This window comes from Tenebrio molitor, chromosome 8 (assembly GCF_963966145.1).
Source record: "Tenebrio molitor chromosome 8, icTenMoli1.1, whole genome shotgun sequence".
In the NCBI taxonomy this organism is placed as follows: domain Eukaryota; kingdom Metazoa; phylum Arthropoda; class Insecta; order Coleoptera; family Tenebrionidae; genus Tenebrio; species Tenebrio molitor.
Window position 1 is genome coordinate 16,423,200 of NC_091053.1, and position 11,413 is coordinate 16,434,612.

The following is an 11,413-nucleotide window of genomic DNA, read 5'->3' on the forward strand; positions in this document are numbered from 1 at the left end:
ATCATTCCTAATATACCTATTCTTAAATACAACGAAATTTATGGAGATGTGAGTATGAATTTAATTATTTCACGGAATTCAGTACTTGTTATAATACCCACAACATTGGAAGTAGACGAAGGAAAAGAAAATGGAGATTTAAGCAGGCAAAGGACTGTTTGCGGTGACAGAGAATGTTTCCGTCGGGATCGGTACATTAGCAGCACTATTGGAAAGGCTTGCCTACAACATTATGTTAGTGAGGAATATTTTTGAAGTACATTTTAAATTATTGCAAGTCTATTACTAATTAAAAGATTTTTGAAATCCCTACCTGGGCAAATATTTAAACTTTCTGAAGCCAATTCATTGAATGTTTTTGTCTTTTTATAATCCTTACACGTCTCCAAATAGCATTTTACATGTCATCTTTTTGACATTTAACATTTCGCGCCAATTTCAGCGCCGGCAATACTTCGCCAAACGGCGAACGCCGAAAACTGCCAAATGAACAGGCCGGAGAGAGCCAAGAGTCTCGACTATTTAGAAGGTCGTGGTGGTAACATACTTACTTTTTGCATGAATAGTTCACAAAACATTCCAGGAAAACATTCCGATGTGAATTATCTCGCGAAATAAACACAAAATCTGCATTTTTGCAAAAATTCAGGCACATTTTTGAAATATGACAGACACGGGAAAATGTCACTAGGACTGCCAACCGCAAAAAAATATAAGTCCAGACTTGAATTTTGCGACTTCTAAGTATTCACTCGAAATCACGAAATGGGTACAGTTCCATTATTTTAATTGGCAACAATGGCTGCAATTTTGAATTTTCGTCTCCAGCCACAAAAATTGTTTAAAATTGATTGAAATTTAAAACCATGATTGAAACGTAACAACAACGTTAAATGAGAGAACACCGTTAAATATTTCCGCATGTTCAATATCTAAACAAACATCGTGACTCGTGAGTAAGTGGGGTTATGTTCATGTCCTACGCATTTTAGTTTTTTGTGTGAATGGTGAATCCTCCCTTGTGTGTTTCTTGCAGATTTGTATTTTCCGCTTAAAACAACGTGTTTTTGCAATTTTTTGTAAAAATTAGACGCTCCACTAGACTATAACAGGTTTACGTATAAATATCAGCTGTTTAGGTTAGTTCACATTAAACTAATACCAAATCAGATTTACTTTGTTAATTTATGGACAAAATGACTGTTTCGGTTCAATTGCCTCCTAAGAAGTATGACGGATGTTTCCGTACCCAGGAGTTTGAACCTATGACACGCCAATTGCGTGTCCGAGAGTGTTTTCTTGTTACGCGTAGGGGTTTCGCACAATGTGGACCGTGATTTCAAAATAAGGATAGATACTTCAGATTAATTCAAAGATGTATTGATGTTTCTTGGTCTATATTTACTTATCAACTAACTTAAAACTAACGAAAATGTACAAAAGTAAATTCGCACCCCCTCTCCGTCATGGGTAGTACGCTGGTGGTCTTTTGCAAGATGTGAATGAGCCAGATGGCGGGACTTTCCCACTATTGTAAAGAGACCACCAACGTACCGGCACCGGGGATCATTGTCGCCAGGAATATTGGAAGCGGCGTCATAAACTAAATTGGACCGGCCACTCCAACAATGACATTACTGTACAGTTCCGGTCAATGGTGTGAAAAGTGGTTTAATTTATTTAATTGTAAAATTCAAACTAACCGCCTGATGCAGAATCAATTGACGAATGACCACTGACATTTTGATTTAAAAATGCCGCTGTTTTCGCATGAATGCACCTTTCAACGTTTAAAAATAGATTAAATATGTGATAGCAGAACGATAAACAAATACAACACATAAATGAGGTACAAATGACGCTGGCAGTCTACAAGACTTGGTAAACGGATACACCAAACATTTTCAAAGACATAAGTTTTGCTCTCATATTTTTAAGAAATTGTCCGAGGCAAATCACCTTTCGCTGTCGAAAAAGCGGCAGTGGGTTATGATTACGTAAGCCGACGCACGACGAGGATTTACGGTGAGTGAAGCGCGTAATTCCGGTCCACGACACGATGGACGAAAAACTGTTGTGCAGCAAATATGAAGTTCTTCTCTACAAAAACGGTCTGAAACCGGCAGTGATACGGAAAACAAGACCAAGACGAAAAGTCGAAAGAGCAATGGAGAAACCAAAGCGGACAACACTCTCGAGTACGAGAACGACAACTTGAAGCGAATAATCAATTTGATGGAAGTGAAAAACAGAGTCCTGGAAGAGAACTGCAACCTGCTGAAGGAGAAGAATTTTTATTTCGAGTCTAGGTTAAAACAAATAGAGATGGAGAGTGATGTTTCAGACAAGGAGGGGCGATTAGAAAAGGTAAACAAGAGAATGGTGTACTGGTGTACAAGAAGAAATGATGTTGTGACCTCCTAAAGACAGTCACACACGAGCACCGGAGCTGTATTTGTTATGGAGCGGGTCGTGGTTCGGACAAACTCTTGGATTCCTCCACAGAGTTCTGTACAAAACGAAACAGGGCGCCAAGTAGCTTGATTTCGGCTCTGTGCTACTGAAAGCCGCTCGAAAAGGAAACAAACACAAACTTTTAACAATATATTGACTGCCTGTCAAACACTCGCACCTGTCAAGTGGCGAGCAACTCGTATACAGCGATCAATAGTAATTAATTGGTAATTAAGTCCGGGAACTCATAGTTTACAGTACGAGTTAGACGTTGAAACTCGAAACGAATACTGTAAAAAGAGTTCACGGACGAATGTCGCTATGTATTTTATTTCATCCTGCCTCAAATTTAGTTTGAAAGAAACATTGAAATTAATTTCAAATTTAACAAATGCTCCAAATCTAGTCACATTTTTGGAACATGATTAGCAACAGCTGTTTGGCAATTGTTTATTTTGTTGAAATAATTTGGTGCGTCAAAATGACTTCTAAAGCAAATCCTCCAGAAATTGTAAGAAAATCTGCAGAAGCCTGTGCTGAATTAATACCTAGCAAGTCTGGTGAAAGGTATCAAAAACAATTCAGCCATTTTTGTAAATGGAAATCAGAAAATAATGTGAAGAAAATTACCTACGGAAGAGGTTATGCTGGCTGGCCTATTTTTTTAGATTTGGTTTAAATGGTTGTATTATTTTATTTGTGAACTAACGTTTTTAGTCTGAGAAAGTAAGTGCATCATCTTCTTTGTGGCCGAAATAGTTAAATTGTTAATTTGTATTTAGATAGTTTTGAATAAAACATTTCTTAAACCTGAATAATTGTTATTGCGATTTGTGCGATTGTTACTTTTGTGTTTCCAATAGCAACACTTAACCGGCGTCCGGCCGTTTTTTGCGTTTTCCCGGATTCAAACTGATGACGTAAAGTATTGAAATTTGACACAGGATGAAATAATAGTATTTTACAGTAGAAGTCCGTTAGGATAGCCTTTACTGCCGAGCCAGAGATTTTGTGAGACGAGCTCGCAGAGCGAGTCGAATAATACTGGCGAGGCTGTAAAGGCCCTAACGGACGTGTATTGTACAATAGTTTTTGTAATATCTCTACGATTCGTTCACAATTATCTTTTTGAAATACATTTTTTTCAATGCCATCGAAAAAACCGAATGATTAATAAGCGTGCGGAGGACGTCGTCATGTCAACCGTTGTTTGTGAAAAAAAATCGTTTCAATGTTGTTTGTCAGATTTGTTCAAAGCTTAATTTTCCGTTGAAAATAAATGAATGAAATCAATAAAAAATCGCAATCAAGATATGCCCGATGTCCGGAAGTGAGGTATCGTTATTGCCTGCAAAATCGTGCTTGTGTTAGTCTTAAACTTGTGAAGCATCATCTTCGATCTTGTCTACATTTGCTGCTGTTTGTCAGATTTGCTCAACACTTAACTTTCCGTTGAAAATAAACGACTGAAATCAATAAAAAACCGCGATCAAGATATTCCCGATGTCCGGATGGCCGCAGAGCAAGTGAGGTCATCGTTATTCCCTGCAAAATCGCGCTTGTGTTGGTGTTAAAATTCTGAAGCATAATCTTCGATCTCGTCTACATCTGCTAGTGGCATACGGATTTCGATTAATTCAAGGTGTGTCCCATAACATTAAACATTAATTATTGTACCAATTGTAAAAAAGTTGAAAAATAAAGTTTAGATCTACGTTGCTATAGTTATTTAATCATTCATAACGGCCGCTCCCGCTCATAACGGACACCCTTAACGGACTCCGGCCGTTATGAGGTTGTTTACATGGTGACAAACAATCCGGAAAGCCACCTTTAACAAGTAGGTATTACAAAAAAAAATATACTGGCCAGTCAAGACTACTCTTGTCACACTTGGGCGCGAAAAAAAACAAAGCAGTTCAAAAATAACACTTATCTAGGTTTAGTGACAGCTTACAACTAGGTTAACAATTACAACAAGACTTTAATTTCCGTGATTGACTCTCTCTACCTTTGACAAAACAAACGGGACGACAAGCGGTAAGTCAGAGTGCGTATTCGTCGCACCTCCACGGACACGGGAAATCAAGACAAAATAGTCCGAGCTGGCGAACCGTCCTCGACGCGGTACGGTACGGTACGATTTACAACGATTTGACAACGATACAAATAGCGGTAGGGTACGAAACAACTCTGGTCTGCTTTCCGGGAATCCTGCGTACTATGGGGTGGACTTCGGGCGGCTCCGGTAATCCGGGTTGGTCCTGCTACGGCGCCTCAGGAGGGGTGGTGGTCGTAGCCCTCGCTGATCGGGACTGCGGCGGGGTCGTGATGCGAGCTTCCGGGCTTTCGCCTGCCGAGGTGGCTCGAACGGGATTTCTCACCCCAAACGGTGGTACAGTAGCCTTATCGGCGACTTTGGGGCCCCTATCGGCGATCCGGCGGCCCCTACCTGCGACCCTGGGTGCAGAAATTTGTCGTAGCGCGCGTTCGAATTTTGATTTTGTGCAATTTTTACCTCTTTTGAGGGTCAGACGTCAACTCGCGTGACGAGGTTAAGCGGCAACGTGGTCAGCTCGCAGGTTTTCGGTGGTGGTTCTCGAAACGCCGCTGGATCTATGAAAATGCTGATTTTCGAACGTTTGCTAGCCGATTCGCGCGATAATTACCTTAGATGGCGTCGATTTTGCTGAGTTGCAGGTCGGAAAGCGCGTCTCAGTACACGGCCATTACGGAAAAATGAAGACGGAAACTCAAGGGTTTTTTCTTTTTCCCTCTTTTCGTCACTCGCGCGGCGTTCTCCTATTGGCTCGGCCCGGGCCGGAAACACGTTGATTTCAGTTCGCGCATTTTTGCCAACTTAACGTGGTGCGTTTTCCAGTGTTTTCCCGCTCCGTGTCCGATTCCGAGTTGGTTGCATATATCTAATACCAAGGAGTACAGAATAATAGGGAGGGGACATGCGGCCGGTCGAGTGAAGCCGCCTTAATGCGCATGTCTGCTATTAGTACGCCCCAAGAAAGTGAATAAAATCAGTTGCATTGTGATATTTAATGTGGTTTTCTAGTTTCTCATACTCTGAATACATTTGTGATGCAAAAAAAAATTATAGTATTTTATTTTCCTGCAGTTTTATTGTTAATTCCCAACATCTCAAGTAGTGTTAACTGGGGCGTACCTCACGGGTTGCATAAAATTGCACCCGTTTCCTTGTCCCTCACCGCTTCAATTTACCGCGCCCATAAGCTAGCTTATGTTCCCTCCCTATTATTATATACTCCTTGTCTAATACTAGTAGTATTAGATATATGGTTGGTTGACCGGATTGAGGTTAGGTTGTTTGTTTACCTGCGCGACGTGGGCGAAAGCGGGATTCGGGAAGAAAGCTAAACTGGAAGAGGATTCGGAAGGAGCCCCTTCCCAGGGAAAGAACGGGAGTTTCGCCATGGGTCATCGGGGGCGGAGACGCCTTCCGCGGCTGAGAAGAAAACATTTAGACAGGACAGCGGTAATGAAAAGAAGTAGCAGCCGAGACGACTTGTCGACGTGTAGTGGCCGACACACTAAAATTCTGAGGCACGGTAAAACGGTATTTGTCCGGGTGCCTCACGTCCGGTACCGAGAAATGAATTTAATAGATAAAAATTTTAGGTTCGACTCCCTTCGAGGGCTGAGCCGAGATGCGAACGTGTCTTCGTCGAACCGAGCGTCGGGAGTCACGTCACTGATCTGTTTTGACTTTTTATTGTGTTCAGGTGTTCGCACAATGGTGTAAAAGTACCCTAGCATTTGCAGGACCCGCTCCGCCTCCTGCACCGGCGATTTTGACTGTTACAATGTGTTCAATGCAGTGTTGCCAGATTGGGGGTTTCCCCCCCAAATATGGTTTTTTTTTAGAGAGATGGGGTTAATTTTGGGGGGGACAATTATTTTTGGTGGTATTTGTGGGGGTGAGGAAGAAACTAACATATTATCAATATTCAAGATAAAAACACTAGTTTAAAAAAAATGTTTTCAAATTTATTTACATACTCTCGTGTCAAAAATAAATTACTCCCTAGGATTTAGGGATATTCGTTACTAGGTTGCCATAAATTTGGTTAGGTTGGAGGCTATGTGGTTTCTGGTGACAAACAAAAGATATCTCAAAAATGTAAGACAGCAAATTAATTGTAACAGTTGCAAATGACTAATAATAATAATAATAATAAATACTGGCGGCATATTTATTTGGATTTAATCTCTCAATTCAACCATTCCTTTGTATGAAAAATACTGTTTTTTTAAAGTATCACGTGTGCAAACGGAACTTTGAAATCAGAAGAAAACCACAAGAAAACTCACAAAGAACAACAACTTTCAGATACGATGAAAACTACGAACTCTGATGAAGTTTTGAAAGAACGCTGAACGGTTGGCCGTTGGCGCGTTGACATTGTTGGCAACCATAACAAAACAAAGCACTAGATGCGGGCCTTTAGCCAGGGTCGCCAAACTAAAATCAGCTTTCCATAGCCGCCTACGATGCACATTTATAATAAATGGAGTATAATCTCGTGTCAAAAATGGATTACTCCCTAGGATTTAGGGATATTCGTTACTAGGTTGCCATAAATTTGGTTAGGTTGGAGGCTATGTGGTTTCTGGTGACAAACAAAAGATATCTCAAAAATGTAAGACAGCAAATTAATTGTAACAGTTGCAAATGACTAATAATAATAATAATAATAAATACTGGCGGCATATTTATTTGGATTTAATCTCTCAATTCAAAGTAACCAACCTGAGGCATTCAAAATAACTTTTGAAAATTCTAGTTACACACAACATGAAAATCGTTATTTCCCTAACCTAAAAGTTCGAATTCTAGGGAGTAATTTATTTTTGACACGAGAGTATGTATCTACGAGCAGAAGATGACTCGTAGCAATTTTAGAACTTTTTTCAGGAATACCCTAAATTCATAGGTAGGTGAACAGTCGAATTCAAAACGTTTTGGTCGTCAATGTCACTAAAAAATTATTCGTTTATGTCAGAATTTTGTAATTTACACTGTGTAATCAAGCCTTATTGTCATCAAAAAATCAAAAATAATTTAAACGTCAATTAGTATCCTGCGTTCATTTAAATTTATCCTCAAAGTTGGCGTTGGAGAGTCGATTGTGAACGCACTATACGTACCTATCGCGGATCAGCTGTTTAAATCTTACGTTTTTACACAAGTGGTGCGATCACAATCGACTCTTCAACGCCAACTTTGAGGATAAATTTAAATGAACATCGCCGCGCTAATGTCACAATTAAAACACAGAATAAAAACAATTGATTCTATTCTGTGATTAAAGTTTGTCAAAAAACGACATTGACGACCAAAATATTGTGCATTTAACTGTATTACTTTCAGCTCTCTTTAATCTGATGAATTCAATTTAATTTTTATATGTACAGTTGCGGCCGTTGAAAACTCAGACACTTTGACAACGCCAAACTTTTGGCTTTGTAAATGGTATTCAAAGTGACGGTTCTCAAAATGTCACTCAAACATTATCCACATTAATTTCTCTCGCAATGGCTCTTATACTCACACCGTCCCTCAGTCAAACACATTTTTGCAAATCAGATAATTGCGGCATTTCAAAAGTTACGCGCGATTCTGACCTAATATGTCAAATACTGACACTGACTTTATAATCCTTGATGAAAATCCTGTTTACGCTAATCAAATTTCGGAATTTATACAGAGTGTTTAAATCTTTCCTGTCTGAGATTTCAACGGCCGCAACTGTACATACCTATAATCTGTTTCAAAATCAAAAATCCACCAACACTGCATTCTACCTCGAAAATACAACCGACAACGTCGCCGACTTTTGTTTTTAGTGTCTGCAAGTGTCAGAAAAAAGTGGGGTTATGAAAGAAAACTGTTGGACAGTCGTTTTGGTTGTAGTTCATGGTGTTTTTTATTCTTATTTTATTATTTCACTCAAAAAGTATGATATGGTAGCTAAAACCTTTTTGTACATAATAATTATTTTGTGTTTCGTAAATAAACTCAACAGTTCAATGTCAAATTTTAGCGGGAGGTTGAGGCAACCAAAAAAAATTAAACTTTTTCTGGGGATTTCTTTTTTTCTGCCAACATAATTCAACAGGTGGTGGATTTTTGATTTTGAAACAGATTATACTCTCGTGTCAAAAATGGATCACTCCCTAGAATTCGAACTTTTAGGGAAATAACGATTTTCATGTTGTGTGTAACTAGAATTTTCAAAAGTTATTTTGAATGCCTAAGGTTGGTTACTTTGAATTGAGAGATTAAATCCAAATAAATATGCCGCCAGTAACCAAAATTGATTGTGAAACGAAAAATCATCTATCACTTAGCAAGAAATTAGTCATTTGCAACTGTTACAATTAATTTGCTGTCTTACATTTTTGGATATCTTTTGTTTGTCACCAGAAACCACATAGCCTCCAACCTAACCAAATTTATGGCAACCTAGTAACGAATATCCCTAAATCCTAGGGAGTAATCCATTTTGACACGAGATTATACTCCATTTATTATAAATGTGCATCGTAGGCGGCTATGGAAAGCTGATTTTAGTTTGGCGACCCTGGCTAAAGGCCCGCATCTAGTGCTTTGTTTTGTTATGGTTGCCAACAATGTCAACGCGCCAACGGCAACCGTTCAGCGTTCTTTCAAAACTTCATCAGAGTTCGTAGTTTTCATCGTATCTGAAAGTTGTTGTTCTTTGTGAGTTTTCTTGTGGTTTTCTTCTGATTTCAAAGTTCCGTTTGCACACGTGATACTTTAAAAAAACAGTATTTTTCATACAAAGGAATGGTTGATTTAACTGCACGAGAATTTGAAGCAATTTTTCGTTGCCACAATGAGGTTATGAAGAATTCTAACGTTTCAGGAGTAAGCCTTAATACAGTGGCTTTAATATTCCAGGTAAAATTAATATTTATTATTTATATTTACTTGTTACCTATACTAAATCATTTTTTAGGTTAGTGTTTGAACTGTCCAAAAAGTTTTAGCAGAAAAGAAATCTGGAAGACCATATCAACCTGCATTAAAGTCAGGAAGAAAAGTAGTCGTTGAATTTTCTTTTAAACAAGAATTAAATTATTTTATGTTCACCAAAATTAAGAAAAATGAACATGAAACAATATCGGACATTCATAAACATAATATAAACATAAACATAATATAATTATTGATACTTTTAAAAGGACTCATTAGAAAATGGCCAAGTACAGTTATGAAGAAGAACAGAGATGACTCCAGCTTCTTTTCAAGGAAGCAGGCGCGGATCCAGCCTTCAAATTAGGTTGTGGTCACAGCTGATCACAGGCACCTATAGGTAGGGTAACCTATCCACCTGTACATACGCCGCAGAACTTCAAGATATCTATACAGTGACGCGGCAAATGAATTAATCATAATAAATAAATATACAGGGTGTCTCAAAATTCGCGAATTCCGAATTCAGAGCGTTGGCGTTGTAGGGGATCACTTCGGTAGTCCAAATATGGAAATAAAAAAAAATCGGGACTCCCCTCACAAAGATACATTGGTCTGAAGGTGCACTCTTTGAACTGCGTTTTCTTCAAATACAGCCGGAAAAGTTCAGTGTTTATTATTATTTATGGGGTAGATGATTGTGGAAAATAATAACGTAACGGTACATAATACACTATTACACTAAAACAAAAGTATATAAAAGAAAGAAGATTAGAACCTAATAAAAAATAAAAGAAATTTTTTCGTATCCCATTTATACAGTTATTTACTTTTTTTTTTAATCCGCGACATAATCCATTTTATTTCAATGCGAAAACCTAAAACATTACATTAACTACTATTTATTTAAATTACGAATTCGATTTTTCTTTTCTTTTTCGCAAATATATCGATGACTCATCAATGTCATGGATTGAAACATTAAAGTATATTCGAGATTTAGTTTTTTGTGTGGACATTTTTGCAAAATGTTACATAGATTATGAAATTTTTTTGACTGACTTTTCGGTAGATTTGAGGTTTTAATTGGTAGATCGGTAGGTTTTATGCGAATTCGGTAGATCTACCGAAAATTCGGCCGTCCAAAAAGGTGTGGTCATGACCATTTTGACCATATGGGTGTATCCGCCACTGCAAGGAAGTTGATTCTAGCATAGAAGTGGCTGATCATAGCGAAACTGATGTAGAAGATCAGTTAAAAATTTAAGATGAGGGTTCAGAATCAGAACAGGATATGACTGATGAGGAGCCAGAACAAGTTACAGAAAATGTACATAATAGGAGATTGACCCTATTTGTAAGGAATGCATTTAAATGATGGAACAAATTTAGCACTAAATTCAATTATGTATTCAAATACACTTACACGTTTTGGTTGTGGTTGTAGCGTTACAAAACGCCACAATGGCGATTGGCCAGGGTAGGAGGCCAAGAGGTCCTACTTATGCTCGCGGGAGTATTAGATCGCTGCTCGAATACCTGGAGTTAGCAGATAACGCACGGCATTTGACAGCGCGACGCGCCCACCCTGCCTTCAAGTTTTTTACGTCGCTCATTCCGGAAGCGGAAAATTTCATTTTGTAGAGTCATTGTGCCAGCCACCACGGGGAGGCTGGAGGAACACTTATTATCCCCGCAAATGTCAGGCTGAGGTGGCCTCACGCCTCTAGGTTGAGGAGCTGCAACCTATCTTTTGGAACCCCACTTTCTCTTCTTCTTCTCAGCGATAGGTGACCGTACGGCAATGTTGGGTCCCTTTTCTCTTTCGTAACTTGCCAGAAAGTCACCTCCTTCTTTTCAAACCCCATCTTTCTCCCTGTCCTTTGTTTGTTTGTTTTTTTTTGACCTGCGAGATACGGCAATCAACATTTGAATTAACGTGCACGATTTACTACCCCTTTAAATAAATGAGCTGCAAGTTATGTT